The sequence below is a fragment of the Monodelphis domestica genome, chromosome 6 (genome assembly GCF_027887165.1).
Source record: "Monodelphis domestica isolate mMonDom1 chromosome 6, mMonDom1.pri, whole genome shotgun sequence".
In the NCBI taxonomy this organism is placed as follows: domain Eukaryota; kingdom Metazoa; phylum Chordata; class Mammalia; order Didelphimorphia; family Didelphidae; genus Monodelphis; species Monodelphis domestica.
Genome location: NC_077232.1, coordinates 129,363,629 through 129,384,797, shown reverse-complemented (window position 1 = coordinate 129,384,797; position 21,169 = coordinate 129,363,629). Strand labels below are relative to the sequence as shown.

The window sequence follows — 21,169 nt, the reverse complement described above, 5'->3', positions numbered from 1 at the left end:
GTAGCTTGGGTAGGTATCTACCAGACACTGGCAGGGAAAAACCAGCTGAAAGTGAGTGCAAATATGGGATATGGAAGTTTCCAGAAAATGGTAGGATGTGAGTATTAGGCAGGAAGAATCCAGCGTCTGGAGCAGAGACACCAGCTACAAATGAATCTTGTGCTTCTCAAGGTGACCCATTGAGCTTCAAGATTTTTTTCATTGCAAAATAATATGACTCACTTTCCTCTGCTCCTTAACTGACTTCTCTCACTTGAAGACTTTAATTGACTTTTACATTCTTCATCCTTGTGATGGGTTTTTGTCTTTGAAAAACAAGATGCTTGGGGTAAAAGTTTGCAAGCTATTTGCTGATCCAACTTTTCCCGTATATTTAGTTTTAGAATATGTCATTACTCTTGTGTTCTGTTGTAAAATTTAATCCTAAAATATCTTAGCAGTGCTAAAACACTTTGTGATTTATCATGTTTACTAATGTAGGGGCATTGATTTTTAATTTTATAGAATATATCAGAGTTAGAAATATGACTTGCAAAGTCACTGGTTTGGAAACTGCTTCCAAGAGAAGGCACTCATATCTCATTTGGTCGAAATATAGACAGAAAATTCATTTTATACAGGAAACTAATTTGTCTTCTAAGAATAGCATTTCAGAGAATCAAAGAAATTAGAGGTGGAAGAAATCAATTAGAGCTAATCTAGTACCTTGTCAGAAAGGGATTGCTTTCTATGGAATATTTTCTAGTTTTTTGTCCACTTTAATTTTAAATGTCTCAGGGGATAGAGTCAAAGTTACATCCCATTGAAGTCTCTCCTTTAATCTAATTAACCTCTTCTGAATTCTTTTTTTGTCATGCTGAGCCTTCATTCTGTCTTTCTTAAATCTGTACCATTACTTTTAATCAGGCTTCCCTTTCCATACTAAATAATTCTTTTTCTGACTGCTGGATTTATACTCTGAAGTATTTTTAAAGAAGTTAGCTATTATATAATGAAGCTATATATATATATATGTATATATATATATTTGATTCTGATAATAACCTTATGTCATTCCCTTGTTACCACCTTGTACCTTAATACTTGCCTTCAAAAATTACATTCGTTTTTAAATGGGCAAATATTTTTTCAAAAAACCTTTATAGGGAGCATGCATACAACCAACTAAACTTGCTAAGTAACTAATTATATTTTAATTAATTAATATCAAAGTATGAAGCAGCAGAGCATTAGTCATTCTCATGCTGTTAGTCAGGATTCTTTGTCCATATGTATATTGTCATTCACTTTTCCTCTTGTATGTTTACATTTGCTATGAATTTAATTCTTGTTATTTGTAAAGGTTAAAATTAATGGTTGGATGATGATTATATGAAATTATGTGATTACCAATATTTATTATTATATCTTGAGTCAGAAATTTATTTATAAATACAGAGGAAACAATAAAGAAGAGAAATGTGAGGGGGATAGAGAAGTTATTTATCCCATTAACCTAAATGTTTTGCTCCAGATCTGCTTAATACAGGCAGAGATTAATTAGCTCTCAACCAGGAAGGCTGGTAGTGAGTCACCATGCAACTTCCTCCAAGATGGAAGCTAGTCTTTCCAAAAGCTAGAAAAGGGGTCAGCCAACAAAGCAATCCAAGAGTCAGAGTCCAAGTAGAAGCTGAGCTCCCAGCCCATTATCCAAGCTGTAGTCTCCAGAGAAGCTCCCTTGAAGACTATCTAAGACTATTTCCAGAAGACAGTCTCTTCAAACTATCTTCTCAAAGACAATCTGCCCTGAAGGAGTTTGGGGTTTGCTTTTTATAGTGACTTCTTGTCCCCTTCCCTCTTCACATGGGCCAATCGCAGTTTCCAAATTGTCTATCACTGCCCAGGGGGGACAGTGTCTCTAGAATCAACTTCTCAGCTTCTGAAGGTTAAGTTCTTATCAAAAAGATTCATAGATTCCCAGGTTGATTGAATCAAAAAGGTTCACAATTTCCTAATTTGACTGAATTTCTAAAGGTGTGAATTCTCTAAGTACCTTGCTAGCTTCTCACCAGTACATAGGGTGTTTAATATTTTGTTGATTCAATTTAAATGTAGACAAGGAGGATTTAAACCTGTCTTCAGTCTAGTAAAGTACTAAGTAGGGGTATTTGATTTAATATTAACTCAGGATAGACAATAGAGTAAAGAATTCTCTTTCACAGATGCAATTTTTAAAAAAATTTTCATTGTCATAAAATTCTTTCCAGATTTATTTGTATTTGTCATACTCATAAATCTTCACTGAAGTATTGTATTTTATTTTTTTCTATTCTAGACCTATGCTTTCATTTGTGTATAGAACTCCCATTGAGGAAAACTTCCTTTGCTAAGGAAGAATAGCAATTTCCCTAGCTGGCCAAGAACATTACCTGCGAGCATTGAAAAATTCAGTGTCTGGTCCAGAGACACACAGCTAGAAACTATCAAGTGTGTGTCTTGAATTGGGGTTACTGATTCCAAGCCCAGTCCTTTATCCATGGTGTTATATTTGTTAGATTCCTGATCCCCAATTCATTTGCCCATTCCCTTCTTGTTGGACATTTAGGATATTTCTAGTTGGTTGTGGTTTCATATTGTGCTACTTGGAATGTCTTTGAACAGATAACCTTAGCTCTTTCAATGACATTTTCAGAGTATATTCTGAACAATGGAACAATCAGGTTAAAGGGTATGACTGTGTTTATAACTTTTACTGTATACTATCAGCTTTTTCTCCAGTCAGATTCTGCCACTTTGCAACTTCACTGGTAATGAGCACATGAATCTTTTCTTCCACAACCCCTACTAGAATTGAGTTTTGTTGCTTTTAATCATTTTTACCAATTTGATAGGTATGAAGTGCCTCGGAGCTGTTTTAATTTCCATTTATTTGAATATTAGTGAGGATAGCATTTTGATGTGATTGTTTATAATTTGTGTTTCATCTTATGAAATTGAGATCTTTGTAAAGTGCTTTGCACAATGCTTAGAACACAGGAGCTACTTAATAAATGCTTGTTCACATCTCCCCTCTCTTATGCTTTGACTATTTACCCATTAGAGAGAGAGTTATCTCTGAACTATACTTTTTCTTACATTGTTTTAATGTAATGACTAGGCACTAATCCAAGGCACATTGGATTCCCTCTCCCCATGAAAGGTGCCTGTGTTCTGACCTCATAAGAAGAGTAGGTTAAATCTGGGGGAACTTGGTCTCTAAAGAGAGAGGTTAGGCTCTCATTGTCAGTCAGCATTTACTATATGCTTATGTGCCAGGCATTGTGCTAAGTACTGGAGAATCAGAAGAAAGGCAGAAGACAGTCACTATTTTCTGGAAGTTCACAATCTAATGGAGAAAACAACACAAAACCAACTATGTACAGATGAATTATATACAGGACAAACTAGAGATAATCAAGAGAGAGAAGATACTAGAATTAAAGGGAATCAGAAAGACTTCTTTTAGAAGATGGAATTTTGCCTGGGACCCAAAGGCAATCAGGAAAGCCTAAAAGGCAAAGATGATGAAAGAGAAAGAATTCCAGGCATGGGGCACAGCCAAGGAAAATACCCGGAATCTAGAAATGGAGTGTCTTGTGGGAAGAACAGCCAGGAAACCAGGAAAGATAGGGGAGGACCAGATTGTAAAGGGTTTTGAACTACAAAGAAGATTTTATTTTCAATCTTAGAGATAATGGGGATTCATTGGAGTGTATTGAATAGAAGAGATGTGGTCAAATCTGTACTTTAGGAAGATCAATTTGACAGATGAGTAGAGGATAAATTGGAATGGAGTGGAGAAAGACTTTATGGTAAGGAAACCAATCATCAGACCATTGCAACTGATTGAGATTTCTGGGTTTTGTTCTCTGCTGCATTTTTTTTGTCCACTTCTTTTAGGAAGAGAATATTACATTTTTCTGTTGTGTGTCTGTTTTGTTTCTCCTATCTTTTTTCTTTGATCATTTCCAAACATTATTCATTGGAGACAAAGATCATTTTCTTTTCTTCCCCTCCCCACCCCACCTCTCCCATAGCTGACACACGATTCCACTGGGTATCACATGTGTTCTTGATTCGAACCCATTTCCATGTTGTTGATATTTGCATTAGAGTGTTCATTTAGAGTCTCTCCTCTGACCTGTCCCCTCAACCCCTGTAGTCAAGCAGTTGCTTTTCCTTGGTGTTTTTACTCCCACAGTTTGTCCTCTGCTTGTGGATAGTGTTTTTCTCCTAGATCCCTGCAGATTGTTCAGGGACATTGCATTGCCACTAATGGAGAAGTCCATTACGTTCGATTATACCACAGTGTATTAGTCTCTGTGTACAATGTTTTCCTGGTTCTGCTCCTCTCACTCTGCATCAATTCCTGGAGGTTGTTCCAGTCTCCATGGAACTTCTCCACTTTATTATTCCTTTTAGCACAATAGTATTCCATCACCAACATATACCACAATTTTTTCAGCCATTCTCCAATTGAAGGGCATCCCCTCATTTTCCAATTTTTGGCCACCACAAAGAGCGCAGCTATGAATATTCTTGTACAAGTCTTTTTCCTTATTATCTCTTTGGGGTACAAACCCAGCAGTGCTATGGCTGGATCAAAGGGCAGACAGTCTTTTGTCACCCTTTGGGCATAGTTCCAAATTGCCCTCCAGAATGGTTGGATCAATTCACAACTCTACCAACAATGAATTAATGTCCCCACTTTGCCACATCCCCTCCAGCATTCACTACTTTCCTCTGCTGTCATGTTAGCCAATCTGCTAGGTGTGAGGTGATACCTCAGAGTTGTTTTGATTTGCATCTCTCTGATTATAAGAGATTTAGAACACTTTTTCATGTGCTTATTAAAAGTTTTGATTTATCTGAAAACTGCCTATTCATGTCCCTTACCCATTTATCAATTGGAGAATGGCTTGATTTTTTTGTACAATTGATTAAGCTCTTTGTAAATTTGAGTAATTAAACCTTTGTCAGAGGTTTTTATGAAGATTGTTTCCCAATTTGTTGCTTCCCTTCTGATTTTAGTTACATTGGTTTTGTTTGTATAAAGACTTTTTAATTTGATGTAGTCAAAATTATTTATTTTACATTTTGTAACTCTTTCTAAGTCTTGCTTGGTTTTAAAGTCTTTCCCTTCCCAAAGGTCTGACATGTATACTATTCTGTGTTTGCCTAATTTACTTAGTTTCCTTCTTTATGTTCAAGTCATTCACCCATTTTGAATTTATCTTCTCCTATCTTTTTAGTTTAGTTTTCTTCCCTGCCCCTCTCCCAGTACTGCTCACTGGCTCCTTGTACCTGAAAGATTAGGGTTGCTCAGAAACAGCCCTGGGGTCATTTATTTAATTTTTAAATTTTGTTATTATTATTAATTAAGAAAAATTTTCCATGGTTTACATGATTCATGTTCTTTCCCTCCCCTTCTCCCACACCCCTCCCAGAGCCAACAAGCAGTTCCACTGGGTTTTACATGTGTCATTGATCAAGGCCTATTTCCTTATTATTGATATTTGTACTACGGTGATCTTTTAGAGTCTACATCTCCAATCATATCCCCATCAACCTATGTGATCAAGCAGTTGTTTTTCTTATGTGTTTCTACTCCCACAGTTCTTTCTCTGGCTGTGGATAGTGTTCTTTTTCACAAGTCCCTCAGAAACCCTGAGGTCATTTAAGTGTTGAAAAATCCTCCAGAAATATCTTACCAATCTTTCTATCAATGACTATTGTGTGGTAGAAGAAATATCCTACCCCATTCTCCCATGCAATGGAGGTTGGTTTTCTCTGAAAGGGAAGAACTCCATTCTTGGGACTCAATTAGACCAAAAAAAAAAAAAGCCTAAAGGAAGGAAGTCACATCTTTTAGTGTCTAAGTGGACTGTTCTTTCTGACTCAATGCTTAGTCCTCTAAGATATAGCCTCTTCTCTTTGTTGTTTTCTCTTGGGACCAAGGAAATATTGTGCCATTCCAAAGTCATTCAGCACTGAGCATGTGTCCCTGGAAGAAGGCAAAGGAAGAGCTTAGTTCTGTGTTGGTGAACTTGTGGCACACATATCAAAGGGGATGCTCCCTTCTCTTTCTCCACACACACCTGAGGACATTTTTCACATCACCCATTCCTCTGCCCATCAGCCCAGTGGGAGTGCTTCCTCCCTCTCCTGTCTGGGGCAAGGCAGGGGGCTCACATGAGGTATGAGGGTTGCAGCTTGAACACTTGATCTCTAAAAAATTCACCATCACTGGCTTAGCTCATTTCCACAAATGCTCTAATGAAGGTGTGGTCTAACAAGAGCAGATGAGGGGAGACAACAATTACCTACATTATACTAGTAACAAGGTACCCAAAATGAGTTGCAAGATCTCTGTTAGATTACTGATAAAGAATAAGGAGACTCTGTTCTATGCATATACATAATTAGCCAGTATAATTTGTGCCTGATTTTGGTAGGGAATTAAGCATCCTAATTTTCAGTTCTTTTTAGCCATATTCTTTTAGTATGGTTTCACTTTAGGTTTGTTCTCTTCTTTTAATTATTGCCACAGTATTTTTATATCCATGTATTTTTCCAGATTGAATTTCTTCATTCTATGTTGTACTCTTTTATTTGAAGGTCATGCTGCTGATTACAAAAATTAGAGTAGCTGCTCGTAGTAGTAATTGTTTGTGAGACACCATCCAAATGATCTATAAATCTCTGTGGTCTCATGATGAGCAAAAAGTAAGAAATATGAAAGGGGGTTGAGTGTAAGCTGTGGTCATGCATGATGATTTTCCCAAGTGTTTTAGAATAGATTTTTTTCCATTATAGATTAGTTGTTTAGTTATGGCGAATTTTATAAAACATCAGTATCTATAGTAACAACGCTGGGAAATGGAAGTGCTAAGAAGAAAAATGTGATAAATTTTATTTTATAATTTTAAATTTAATATATTGAATTAACCCAAGTTCCTTTCTAATCTTCATCTGTTATAGTTGCTCAAGAATCTAGGAGTAAATTAATTTGAATTCCACTGATATATATGTTGCATTGCATTGAAGTTTTGGCTTATTGTTGAAAACGTTGGTGTTTGTTTTTGTCCCTCTATCAAGAATGGGACTTCACAAAAAAATTGTGGAAAGAAGAGTCCTTTTATGAATTGATACTTGGAAAATAACTTTCCAGAGGTGCAGAATAATTTCAGTTTCCTGTTTCAAAATACAAGGCATCTGAATCTAACTATAATTCAATTCAATAATAATTGATTAGTAGATGCCTAGCCTTGAGATACTGTGACCAAAATAAAAAAATAAAAAAATAAATAAATAAAATTCTTTCTTTAGGGAGCATAGGTTCTTTTGGGGGGAAAACAGCACTGCAGATAAGGTAAATACAAAATATGTGCAAAATAACTATCATGATTTCTTGGAGGACAGAGTTAGGAAATAGCATGAACAACTAGAGGAAGGAAGACACATATCTTGGTAATATATGAGGATGGAGAGGGTTGGGCACTTGACCTGAGATTTAATAGAAATAAGAGGCAGAAGAGAAGGAGACAGCTAGCCAGGCAATCAGTCCATCACTTAAATACCTACTATATTCCAGCTACTGTGCTGAGCTCTGACTATACAAAAAGATGTAAAAGAGTTCCTGCTCTCAAAAGGCTTACAGTTACCTTTGCAAAGAAGGTTGTTTTGGCTGGAACACCTAGTGTATGAGAATGAGTAAAGCTTACTCATCCGAGAAAGATTAGTCAGATTGGGAAGAGCTTTAAGCGACAGAGGAATAAGTGAAATAATTTACTATTCTCAGTATTAAAGGTAGAACCATATACCCTTAGCATTTACGACGATTTATTTTTGGTGCCTGCCCATTTTTAGCTCCTCAGTAGAGTTGCTTCCTGTGCTTTTGATATTCTTTATCCCAAAGTAGTCTTCTCTTAACCCCATCAAAACTTGCTATCAAGAAAGACTGGGCTTATCCATACCTCAAGGTGTAAATGACTGATAACATAATCTGCAATACTTTTAGGATTTACATTCCCTTTTTATTTTAGCAAAGGCTTTAATCGATAAACAAATCTCCCTACAGAAACTGGCACAAAATTGGGAATGGGGGCTCAATGAAGTCAAGATCCATAGACTGACAGGCTGTGACTGACTAAGTGTAGTAAGTTAAAGCCTTTCTTTAAAGATCAGGAAAGGCTGGATTACTATTTGCTATTAGATTCTTCTTTAATTTCTCTGATGGGAAGGACAATAATAGCTTAGAATATCTTTCTTTTCATTATAAATTCAACAGTCATTAAAACATTAATATTTCAATATGCAGAGATCAAAAAAGAGGCATGCATATGAAACCATGAACTTCTAATACAGAACTTGTGTTTTTAACAGTTTTCATTAAATTCAACAAGGTAGTAACAAAATTGTCCTGTTGATGTTCTGAATTTTTGTGATTTTTTGTGTGTTTTTAAATGAATTTTGATACTCTGGTCTTTCTTTTCCATTTCTATCACTAAACACTAACTTCCCCTTTTCCTCAATAGAGACCTTCCCTTACAACAAGTAGAGTCAAATTTTTTAAAAATGTTGGTCATATATGAAAATGTGGGAGGCATGTTTTGTTACCAGTTTTATTGACTCATAATTTCTCAGTGTTAATCAAAGTCCATTAGTCTTTCAGAGTTGTTTTCCTTGGTATTATTGTGGTCATCATATATGTTATTCCACTGGTTCTGCTCATTTCATTCTGAATCAGTTCATCCAAGTCTTCTTAAGTTCATCTAAATTTTTTCCTTTCATTACATTTTATGGCAAAACAATATTTTGTTAGATTCACATATTACAAATTGTTTAGACATTCTCCAATGACTAGGAACCCACTTTGTTTTTAGTTTTTTACTGTAGCAAAAATGTTATCCTAAATATTTTAATCTATATGGGTCTTTACTCTTTTTCTTTGATCTCTTTGGAATATATATGTGTATATATACATATATATATTAGTGCTACCTCTATACTCACTTTAGTGATTTTGAGGGTATATATTAAATTATTATTTATTATTATTTATTTATTTATTTATTTATTATTATTATAACCCTTACTTTCTGTCTTAGTAACAACTCACTGTGTCTTGCCAAATTTGAACCCAGGTCCTCCTGACTACACACCTGGCACTCTATCTACTGTACCATTTAGCTTCCCCCATTTTCAAACAGTTTTCTAGGATAAGCAGAGTATTTTACAGTTCTTCTAATAGTTCATCAGTGTACCTGCACTCCTATAGATTCTCTAGTATTTGCCCTTCTAATATTTTGATATCTTTGTCAATCTGATGGATACTAAGTAAAACTTAAGTGTTACCTTAATTTGCATTTGCCTGTTATTAATGATTTAACACTTTGATGTGGTTGTTGATGATTTTAATTTCTTCATTTAAACAATAACTTCATACCCCTTTGCCATTTATCTATTTGGAAATAGCTCATTTTCCTCATATATTTGTATCAGTTCCCCATATATTTTGGATATCAAACTTTTATCAGAAATGTTTGCTGCAAAATTTTCCCCATTAACTATTTTCTATGCTAAGTATGATGGCAATATATTGTTTAAACAAAAGAATAACATTTCTATAACTATTTTAAGATTTGTAAAGTGTTTTATACATATAATCTCAGTTAATTTTAACAACTCCTTTATACCTTGTGTGCTGTTATTATCCCCATTTTGCAGATGAAGAAACAAATTCAGAGAGGTCAAATGACTTGGAATAATTAATTAATAAATGTTTATAACAGAATTTTAACTCAGATTTTACTCAAAACTACTCTTGATAAATCAGAAGATAAATAAGAAAAGAGAACCAAGTCTATAAAAAGATGTCATCCACCTAAATTAACTATGTCTCCTAGAGCAAAGATGAGTCATTATTGGTGATGATACCTTTTGAAATCAAAGGAAGAAGACAAACTTTAAATAAGAAAATGACTGATGATGTCATTACCTAGAACCAATGATATTTTGATAAATGTTTAACAACTAGCGCTCTAAAACACAATGTACGGCACACTTTTTAAATTTAATTTTCATTGTTAACATTTTCTCCATCAATTTCATAAGTCTGAATAATCAACAGAATAATAAATCAGGTGTTGATTTATAGCATTTGGTGGTTTCTGATGTATTTTTACACACTGAGAATCTAATAATTGCCTCTCCAAGCCACTATGTACCAACTTCAGCATACCACTGTATAAGACCTGTTTAACTCAATGGCAAGCTTTTTTTTTCTCATTCTATTGCTCTTTCCATTTTTTAAGAAGGGCCAAAATTTCAATTGAAGCATGTGTTTTCGAGGATAAAAATTCTAACATCATTAACAGAAAAGAGATAGTTTTAGAAATGTAAAACTTCAAGTCAGTTAAAAATGTGAACAATAACAAACCAAAAATCCTCAAATAAGTGACAAAATAGAAATTCTAAAAATTAAAGATTAATAAAATTGGAATAAAAAAGACCATTGTTTTAATAAATAAAACTACTAGATATATTTTTGAAAAAAAATAAACAACTAACCAGATAAAAGGGAAGGAAAGTTATTGGGCTGTTAAGTAGTAAAAGGAATAAAACATGGGACCTGGAGTTAGGAAAACCTGAGTTCAAATCCAGCTTCATTCACTTATTAGTTGTGTGACCCTGGATCAGTTCATTTAACATCAGTTTGTCTGAGTTTCCCTACCTAAAAAAGGGGGATAATAACACTTACCTCCCAGGGGTTATTGTGAGAATCAAATGAGATAATAGTTGTAAAGCATTTAGCACAGTTCCTGGTATGTAGTAAGTGTAGTATAAATTCTATTATGACTGTCCATCTAAAAAGTGAAAAAGTTCTACCCCATATCTGTCAGGTTGAAAAGATGATAAAAGGGGAAAATGACAAATGTTGGAGGGGCTAGAGTTAAATAGGTACTAAAGTACACTGTTGGTGGAACTGTCAATTGATTTAGCCATTCTGGAAAGCAATTTGGAACTCTGTCTCTATCCTTGCCTAGCTATACCACCACCAGGTCTATACACTTATAAATTTATAAAATAAAAAGAATAAAGTAACCTTTATTTACAAAAAACATTAATAGCAGCTCTTTTAGTGGTGGCTCAAAATTGGAAATGTGGGGGTACTCACCTATTAGGAATTAACTAAAAAACTGTGATATGTGAACATAATGGAATATTGTGCTATAAGAAATGATGAAATGGACAATTTTAAAGGAAACTCTCAAGATCTATATGTATTGATGCAGAGCAGAATAAAAGAAACTCCAAGAATGAATCATATAATGATAACATCAGAAAAAAATCATTTTGAAAGACTTCAGAAATCTGAGCTCTCCAAAGATAAACTGTAGGATCCAAAGAAAAAATATTGAATGTGCCACTCACCTAACAGATAGATGAAGACTTATATTCTTTGAACATTACCAATGTGGAAATTTGTTTCACTAGACTAGGAGCTATGTATTAAGTACTTTATTTTTAAAAATGTGTTCTGTAGGTGGTATTGGCAGAGAAAGGCTAATGAAAAAATAAAAAGTCAAAAAAAGATTTTAATGATATATGTGACATTTATTTAAAAATAATTTATTTATTTTTAGTGGGATGGGGGAAAAAAGGAACTAAAAGCCCTCCTGGTGCCTTGAACAAATACCATGTAGGTGGCTGCCTTTTTCAGTTATTCATAAGCTTAGTCCTATATTTTGTGAATAGAAATCTGGATTAAAAACATGTATGAATCTGAACGCTATTTTTCCTTGCCATGGATATTAGAAAGTATTTGCTTGTGATATATGATCCATTGGACAAAAATAGACTTGAAAGTCTTGACATTTTGGAAGGATAAGGAGCAACTTATTAATATCTTTCTTTTTTCAAGACTCAAGTATTGAGAAGTTTTTTCTCTTAAATCTCAAGAATGAAAATTATTTTTATTCATAATGGAAATCAAGATTTTTTTCACCCTGGAAGGTGATGAGAACATGGATGAAATTTCATGAAATGAAAACCAGGGCTTATCTTAAGATTGGACTAAGAAATGGATGCTAGATAAGGTTGTTCCCAAGGCAAGATAATGGTTCCAAGTGAAACAAATGCCACATTCTGCTAAGAAAGGAGTAAAAAATGAATGAGGCCCTACAGTTTGTAATCATTCTTTCCCAGACTAAGGAGATCTTAAAACTTTTGTATCCTGTAATGAAGCCATGGCTTTATTCTCTGTAAACTCATTATATTTATATCTCTTTCCCTTAATTGCTAATAAAATGATTTTAAAATGTTTTGTTTCTGAGGACCCAACCTAATTCTTCCCCTCTTTATTTTTTTTGAAAAGCAATGTATTTGGATTTTTAAAAGCCTTTTAGAAAACACAGCAGAAAATAACCAAGAGAAAGTGCTGTGCATCCTAACCTTTACACAGAGTGGTCAAGCCAAATATCACTCTCTTCTATAAATCTGAGAACTAGGACTCTGTGAATTGCGGCTTACAAACATCCAGAATCTTTTTAGGCTGGTAAAAGTCAACAATAAAGGTAGTCTTTCTAAGCTTAAATCATATAGCTGCCCTGTGTAGAATAAAGGTCTGGCTTTTGTGTATTAGTAACTATTAGAAAGACAGGCTAGAAACTGGTACTGAGACAGACACTTATTTTTTTTTTCCAGTGGTAAGCTGGGATTCTCTTAATGCTTCCCTCCATTTTTTATATTATACTTTCTTTACTTATTCCTACTAGCTTTCACACTCCAATTCCATCCCACTTCCCTAAATTAATATATTATGAACAAAGGCCCTTTCATCACTCTGTAACTTTAGCCAAAACTACATACTGAGGACAGTCCTCTCCCATTCCCTAAGCAAACTAATTTCGTGAAGGTTAAGCCTATCAACAATGTGTATATCATCCCTCCCAAGCTCACTGGTGGGGGCACTGCTGCATCAGGACTTCTAAAATATTGAAGTATCCAAACCATTGGATTCATTAGACAGGATTGGGATGTGTTTTCAGGGCTGTATAGAAGTCTGCTGACTTACCGCAAGTCACTGGACAAAAGCATCCTCACATTCTATCCACATTTCATCTTGATATTTGGCACTGGCAATATTCTTGGAGACAACGTGGATAAATTTGAACTGGATAATTTGGAGGATTTAGAACTGCTTGAATCTGGATTGATAGACTAAGTTCTTTAGGGATTGAGTAACTATTCCTCTATGGCAGTGTTTTTAAAAAGTTAACATTGTAATGAATGATTTAGAAAAAAGTTCACAACTTTTGAGTGTCATAGACTCCCTGAGCTGTCTGATGAAGCCTATGAACACCTTTTCAGAATAATTATTTTATTTTATTTTTTCAGGTCATTTTAACTTTAATTTTTATTACCAATACACATAATAAATCTCCACACAAGTTTTCCTAAGTTATGTGCTCAAATTATCTCCCTCCTTCCCTCCCCTTCCCCTTCCTGGTGCAGGCAGGCAATTCCATCTGGGTTATACATGCACTATCATGAGAAACATATTTCCATATTGTTCATTTTGGGGAGTAATCTTATAAAATTAAAACCCCCAAACATAAAGCCAAATAGACAGTTGAAAATTATTTCATTTTAAAGGTCAGAATTAAGAACAATGAATGGAAACTTCAGAGGACTCTGTGTAAGGAAATGTTTCCTAACAATAAAACTGTCTAAGAGTGGAATAGAATGCCTTAGATAGATAGAGAGAGAGAGAGACAGAGACAGAGACAGAGACAGAGTGAGAGAGACAGAGAGACAGAGAGAGACAGAGACAGAGAGAGACAGAGAGAGAGAGAGAGAGAGAGAGAGAGAGAGAGAGAGAGAGAGAGAGAGAGAGAGAGGTAGATAGAAGATAGAAAATTAGAACATTTACTATGTGCCAGGACTGTGCTAAGCCCTGGGGATACAGATAAAAAACCTAGATAGTTCTTGCCCTCCTCTAACTATAGAAGATAGTACATAAAGGAGAATTGGAATGTGATATACCTACAGTGGCATGGTGTGGAAATGGTTAAAAAGTGGCACAAAGGACTGGTTCTTGACAGAAAAAAAATGAAACTTCCTCCTTCAGAGCTAAGAGGTAAAGGAATGAAGTTCATCTCTTCTCTTTCCCCTAGCCACAAACACACACACACACACACACACACACACACATATGCATATACATATATACTTATGTATATATTATTATATGTATACATTTTGGTTTAGAACTGTGCTAGATAACTTAAAATATCCTCTTAGTGCCAGGGAATTCAAAGGCAAATGTTTTTCCTCTCATCCAGTGTGCCTTCCTTTATGATATGCTGCTTCACACTTTTGTTAGGATACTTGAATTCTTCAAGGATTCATGATTTCCTTGGAGTGGGCATTCTTCCCATTGATGAAGCACAGAACCCTTTCACAATTTGGTAGAAAGTATCCTTCAGTTGCCATGCCAGAAAAAAAAATGCAGTTCTAGGAATAGATTATGTTAAAAAAAAACCCTCTGACCTTGGGAAAACCTGCACAAAACTGACATCGTGTCATTGTCATACTTGGGAAAAATATCTCATCAGAAATATGATTTCTCATTAATTATTCATTGGGAGCCTTTGTGGTATAATTGAAAGAGTGCTAGACTTGGGATCAGGACCAGTACTGGGAGCCTTTGACACTTACCTAGATGTGTGGAACTAAGCAAGTCACTTAACTTCTTTGAAACCCATTTTCTTATCAGTGAAATGTGGATAATATTAGCACTTACCCCACTGTTTTATCAAATGAGAAAGTGTATATACATATATATGTATATACATATTACATATATATAAAACACTTTGCAAATTTCAACGTTCTTCATAAAAGTTAGCTATTCATATTTTTGTGGCTCCTGTTTTGTAAATATGAATTAAGTCAACATTGAAATAATTTTCTTACATTTATTCAGTCTCTCTACTCATAGAATATTAAGCTGAAAAGGTTCTGTACCAGGTGATATGGAGAGGGGGAAATGTAGTTTAAAAAAAAATCTAATTTCATATACTGAAAGGTTTTCCTTCATGGTTCACAATTCTCCTGAATCACAAAGCAGTTTTAAATGATAATTTGCATGTTACATGTCTAATAAAATCTCAAGTGACCACAAATGATTTAAAGAGTAGGAACAGAACCTATTAAGTACCTTTGATTTGTAAAGTACAATAAGAGTGAGATAGTGCACGACTACCTTTTTCACAGAATTTCAGGGCTCAAAGGGTAGAGAGAAACTAGGTTATCTCTTTTTTAAAGAAGCTTTAGGTTAAAGTGAGAGACTTGGAGTGCGAAAGACCAGAGTTTACATTCTGCCCTACAGGCCAATTAGTTGTGCGGTCTTGGGCAAGGTACTAAATAAAGCAGCCAGCTACAAGGTCCTTATCTATAAAATAAGAGTGATAATAGTACCTACCTTAAGAGGTAATTACAACAACCCCTCAAAATATTGAGGGTACGTGGTTAAGTGCTTTTCCTTGGAGCACAAAGCAAGTGATTAAAGCATTATAGAAATGCTGGCTATTGTTATTCTTATATCCCATTTCATTTCCTACTAGAATTTGCTATATTCCATAGTAAAATAATACCGGAGTTAGGCTATGGAAAATGTAGAGGAACTTCAACATTGAAGGACAAGCATTACACTTGTCACATGCTAAAGTCACAGTTAGACACTGCATTGATCTGAGTCCTGATGTCTTTCAATTCTGTTTTCCTTTCCGTTATCACCCACTAATTCCCAATAAAGGTTCTTAGGAACTGCATTATAGGTGGGCTTTAGTTTATGGTAGTGGTCAAAATACTATCCTTTAATGGATCTGGGACAGAAAAAAGGGGATGTTCATGACGTGGGAAATGAGGATCAGTTACTTTGTAACATTAAATGACGAAGCAAAGAGAACCCAACGATTCATCGCTAGTATGTGACTGGGGGTGGTGGTGGGGGTAGGTTGAACTGCTAAAAAATTAATGTTTTTTAGCAAATGAGAATAAAAGATATATAAATTCCCTGACTAAGTGGTCTTCATCCCTGTACAGGGAGTAGCCTGGGACTCTTTCTTAGATGTAACACCTATTATTATGGATCTTTATCAATGAAAGGGGAAGAGAAAATACGCTTTGGATGGTAGGAGAAAGAAGGAACGAAAGACTGGGTGATTAAGTCAAATCTCTGTCTCAGTCTCTCTCCCTCCCTCTTTCCCCGTCCTTATGCACACGTTAAAAGCAGAAAAAGGAATTTCCTCTTATTCATCTCCAGCCACTGAAGACAGCTTCAGCACTAATCTGGTATGCAGAGGTTCTAAAGGTGGCCTTGGCAGTGGAGGTTGGACCTGGTCTCCTCCCCACCGTCCCCTTGCAAAACTTCAAGTGAACACAGGACGTCGCTCTCCCTCCTGGGCGAGCTCTCCAGGCACCGCCGCCACGCCTGGTTCACCCCGGCTCTGTCTTGCTCCGCTTTGGGCTAGGGTAGGGGGGAGCTGGAGGAAGACATGCTGGAGGAGGGGTAGTGGGAGTCAGGAATTGTTTCCTGGGGTAAACGTAACAATGTGGGAAAGCGTTTCCGGAAGGCTGATTGCATCAGGTGTAGAAGCCAAAGCTTCCTAGTCGCGACCAAACCTGCGCTGCCCACGGAGCATGCCCAGTGTGCAAGGAGGGAGCTCCGTAGATCTGACGGCGGAGAGCTCCACTTCAGGTTTTAGCGGTGGTCTGGGAGGAAGAAGGCAGCCGGAGAGAGGAGAGCATCTCCTCACCACCGAGCATTCCAGAGCCAAAGATTCAAGGACCTTGGAGACCTCCTCGCCCTTCCTACCCTCCCACTTCACTGAAGAAGAAACTGATGCCTGGGTCCATCCAGGTAGTTGTTCACAGAGCCAAGATCAGAACCCGGGTGTTAGGCTTCTGAACCCAGCGTTGTTTGCACCGCAACCGCACTGCGTCCACTACAAGACTGGAAATTTACTCGGAAAATGACGGGAGGGAGAACAGGAAGTATTCAGGATGAGGGATGCCAGCCTCTGTCATCCACACTAACCAGTCAGATCTGAGACTTGTATTTGTTGTTGTTAAGACATTTTGTTAGGGGCCAGCAGCATCCCTAACAACTACAGCCTCCGATATGATTTTCTCTACGAAGAGAACCCTGCTTATGGTAGCTTCCTAGCATGCCTCCTAAAATAAGTGAATAAAGACATTTCAAAAAAGAATACCCAACTTTTGCCTCATAGTGGGAAAGAATAGTATATATATATATGTATATATATATATATATTTAATTAGTATATATATATTTAAAGTGGGAAAGAAGTATACAGCAAGCATATGGTTCTTAGCTGGGGAGCGGGGCAGGGAATGACAATCCAGTTATAAATATTTATTCAGATGCGCTTTTTTTTTTTTTGGTGGGGAGGGGGTTAGTCTCTTAAATTAATGCAAATCAGCAGTTGCTCAGAATTTTATAGCCTTAGATAGATGTGTCTGTGGGCACTGAGAAGTTCAAGTGACTTGCCCAGAGTCAAATAGCCAGGATAGCTGAGGCTGGACTTGAACCCATGTGTTGCCAGATATGACAGTAAGTCAGTACCAGGAGCGTTCGAACAATCCTACTTTTTACTAACTTTGTGACCATGGGCAAGTATTTCTTCATCTGAAAATGAAGGGGTTTGGACCCCATGACCTCTAAGGTCCTTTCCTAGCTCTTCTAAATATAAAAGTCTCTTTATCCACAGATAAAGAGCCACACAGGCTCTTTATCCACTATTATATGCTTCTTAGTTGTTCATTTTTCAACTTTTTCTTAGTCTCCACCCTTCTCCCTGCCTTTAAATGTTATATTGATTGTCATTTTTTTTAACATCACTGTCACTTGCCACTGACTGGGCAGTGGAGCAGACACGGAGGTCTTCCCCACAGACCCCAGTATGCCCATATATCCTTGGAACTCTCCCTTGCAACAAAAGCATTTAAGCCAAACAAATCAACACATTGGTCTTATTTGATAGTCCACTAGCTCTCTGCCAAGACTTGGCAGGCTTGCTTCTCCAACTGCTCTTTAATGTCACAATGGAACAGAACATTAGTCATTTTTTTTAAACCTTACCTTCTGTCTTTGAATTTTAGGTATAGGTGTATAGGTTCTAAGGCAGAAGTAGTAAGGATAAACAATTGGGCTTAAGGACTTGCCCAGGGTCACACAGGTACCAAGTGTCAAGGTCAGATTTGAAACTATGTCCTCTTTAATCTGAGCTTTCCATTCACTGAGCCACCTACCTGTCCTGGGCACTAATTTTTAAAAATGTCTTATCCACTTATTTCTAGGAGGTATACTGAGAGGCTACCATAAGTAGGATTCCCTTTGTAGTGAGAGCTCTATCAGAGACTTGATAGGGATACTGCCTCCTTAGAAAATGTCTTAATAAGTAAGAGCACTGGAAATCCCAATGGCATAGTTGGTCAAAAAATGAAAACCAAGCCTGGTGTGAGAATCTAAAGATGTGAGTTTCAACTCTAGTTCTGATGCTTATTAGCTGTGTGACCCTAGGCAAATCATTTAATTATTCTGAATCTTAATTTCTTCATCTATGAAATAGAATATAATACCTATGTGGTTTAGCTCCTTGAGTTGTTCTGAGGGAAGGGCTTTATAAAATACAGAGTGTTGGGGGGGCAGCTGGGTAGCTAAGTGGATTGAGAGCCAGGCCTAGAGACAGGAGGTCCTGGGTTCAAATATGACCTCAGACACTTCCCAACTGTGTGATCCTGGGCAAGTCACTTCACTCCCATTGCCTAGCCCTTACCACTCTTCTGCCTTGGAGCTAATACACAGTATTGATTCCAAGATGGAAGGTAAGGGTTTAAAAAAATAAATTAATAAAACTCAGAGTGCAACATAATAATAGCTAGCAAACATATAGCAATTTGTGGCAAAGTACTATAAGTATGTTATTTCATACAACAACCCACTGACATAGGTGTTATCATTATTCCCTGAGGTGGAGGAGTTATTTGATTTGAAGGGTTAAGTCACAGCCACTAAGTGAGGCAGGATTTAAACTCAGGTCTTAATTCCAAGTTCAACAATTTACAGCTATCTGAAGTAAAATTGATAGATATCTACTTACTATTGGTATTTATTAAAATATTGGCTTATACTGGCACAGTGTACATAGCTGTTGCCTGATGATTTTTTAAAAATGGAATTGGTTCAGTAGTTAGGTGATACAGCAGGTAAAATATTGGGCCTGAGATTCAAGACCCGAGTTCAAATTCCTGGTATAATTTATTAGCTCTGTTACCAAGGCAAAATCACTTACCCCTCAGCTTCATTTTCCTTTTCTGCAATCTAGGAATAGTAATAGTACCTATCTCCTAGGATTGCTGTGAGGATAAAATAAGATCATATTTACCCAATGCTTTTACAAATTTTCAACTCTTCTACAAATGCCAGCTATTAAAAGCTAATGTATATTACAAAAATGCTCTCTTATGGTTAAAAACTGAGAACTTAAATGATGAGAAAAGGTTGTTTGAATAAGTTTTCATATTTTGTTCTTCATTCTTCTGATAGTCTTTTTTCTTTCTTTGTTTTGTGATTGGCTGCAGAAGGAAAAAAGAAAATATGCTGAGGTAGGTAGGGGAAGGATGGGAGATACCAAAGAAGAAAAATGTTTGGTAACTGATCTGTTATAAGAGGTGAAGGGAGTAGTGGAAAAGAAATTTAGGGGCGTTCAGATCTACAGTCTCGGGATGATTTCTCTTAGAAAGAATAGGCATAAGGGAAAGAAGATTGGTGAAAATTAAAAAGCACCCAAAAACGTTTTGTTATGCAGCCACCTGGACTATAAAATAGGAAGGAAAATCACTTTTTCTTTTTTTGTATTTCAAAGCGGTTGTCTGTGCTGTGACTGGAGTCTATGGCCTTCCAATTCCACTAGCCCAGAGGAAATCCTTCAAGCCAAAATAATCATCCAGCGCAGCTGGGAATGGATGAATGGTGATCTGAGCCCCAGATACTTTTCTTTAGTGCCTTCCCACTCGCCTTCTGGCCCCTCCCTCTTCCGTGCTCTCTGCCTCCGCCTTTCTCCAGTTCCATCCCAGCTCTGTCCGGCTCGCTCTATCCTCCCCTTTCCCTGCAACCGCCAAATCCTGGAGAAGTGGAATTTCGGCCTTGAATCTCCCTAAATGTGACTCCGGGAGCGGAACCGGGCATGCTCAGTCGGCAGAGCCCGTTTTGGTCGCAAGTAGGAAGCTTTTGCGCTACACCCCGCAGCTGATCTTGGTGCTTCTCGTTCTGGAGCCCGGCTAGAGAGTAGCCACTGGGGTACCGAAGCAAAAGGCTGCAACCACATGCCGAGCTGGGTAAGCCCCACTTTCTTCTTCTCTTCCTTTCTCTGCTTTCCTAGTCCCCCAGGGTCCTCCCTCCCTTTTTCTGAGTAGGGGGTTGAAGAAGGAGTGAGTGCTTGGGAGGGAAGAGACCCAGGAAAGCTGCCTGTACGTATGCGCTCATGCCCGGAGGGGCTGGTGGCTACTCCTCCGCTCTGGCACTGCTGCCAGGGGGAACCACAGCCGCAGTCACAGCTGCAGCAGCTGCTGCTGCATCTGCAACGAGGCTACCTACCCCGGCCACGGAGTTGGGGATCTCTACGTGCCTGGTTCCTTTTACCTCTTTTCTGTTGCCGCCGGCGCCACTGCAGAGCCTGAAGGCTTGGGGTGGGCGCACACACACACACATACACACACATACACAGACACATATAGCTCCTGGATTGAGATCCATCGGGTTTCCTGGCTGCCTCCCCACCCGCTTTCCTCTTTCCCCTCGGCAGCTTGGGCTTTGCGGAGAGATGGGGCGGTGGAGGTTGGGGGGAGGGCTCGGCAGAGAGCTGGGCAGAAAGGGGAAAGAATGCTCTGGGAGGTGGGGGCTGGGGAATGGAAAAGTGATGGTGTGCCAGAGATGGAAAGAGCGCAGCCCTGCCCCCCGCATGCCCCCCATTTCCCCTCCAGTCCCGGCCTCTGCTGTGCGCCTGGATGCCACCTCTCTCCGTGCGCACAGCTGCGCTGCCCTTGCTGAGAGTTGGAT

At 37.4% G+C, this 21,169-nt stretch overlaps 1 protein-coding gene across 9 annotated transcripts in view; it reads left to right on the top strand.

Moving 5' to 3' along the window:
* Positions 1 to 19,981: 19,981 nt before the first annotated feature.
* APBB2 (amyloid beta precursor protein binding family B member 2) overlaps positions 19,982 to 21,169 on the top strand; it is a 416,082-nt gene continuing 414,894 nt past the window's right edge. For 4 of the 9 annotated variants that reach the window (XM_007496529.3, XM_007496524.3, XM_007496528.3 and 1 more), the window contains exon 1: positions 19,982 to 20,448. The gene's annotated coding sequence lies outside the window, so the exon portion shown is untranslated. The remainder of the gene's footprint in view (positions 20,449 to 21,169) is intronic. The other 5 variants (XM_056802563.1, XM_056802559.1, XM_056802560.1 and 2 more) reach the window with 3 other exon arrangements.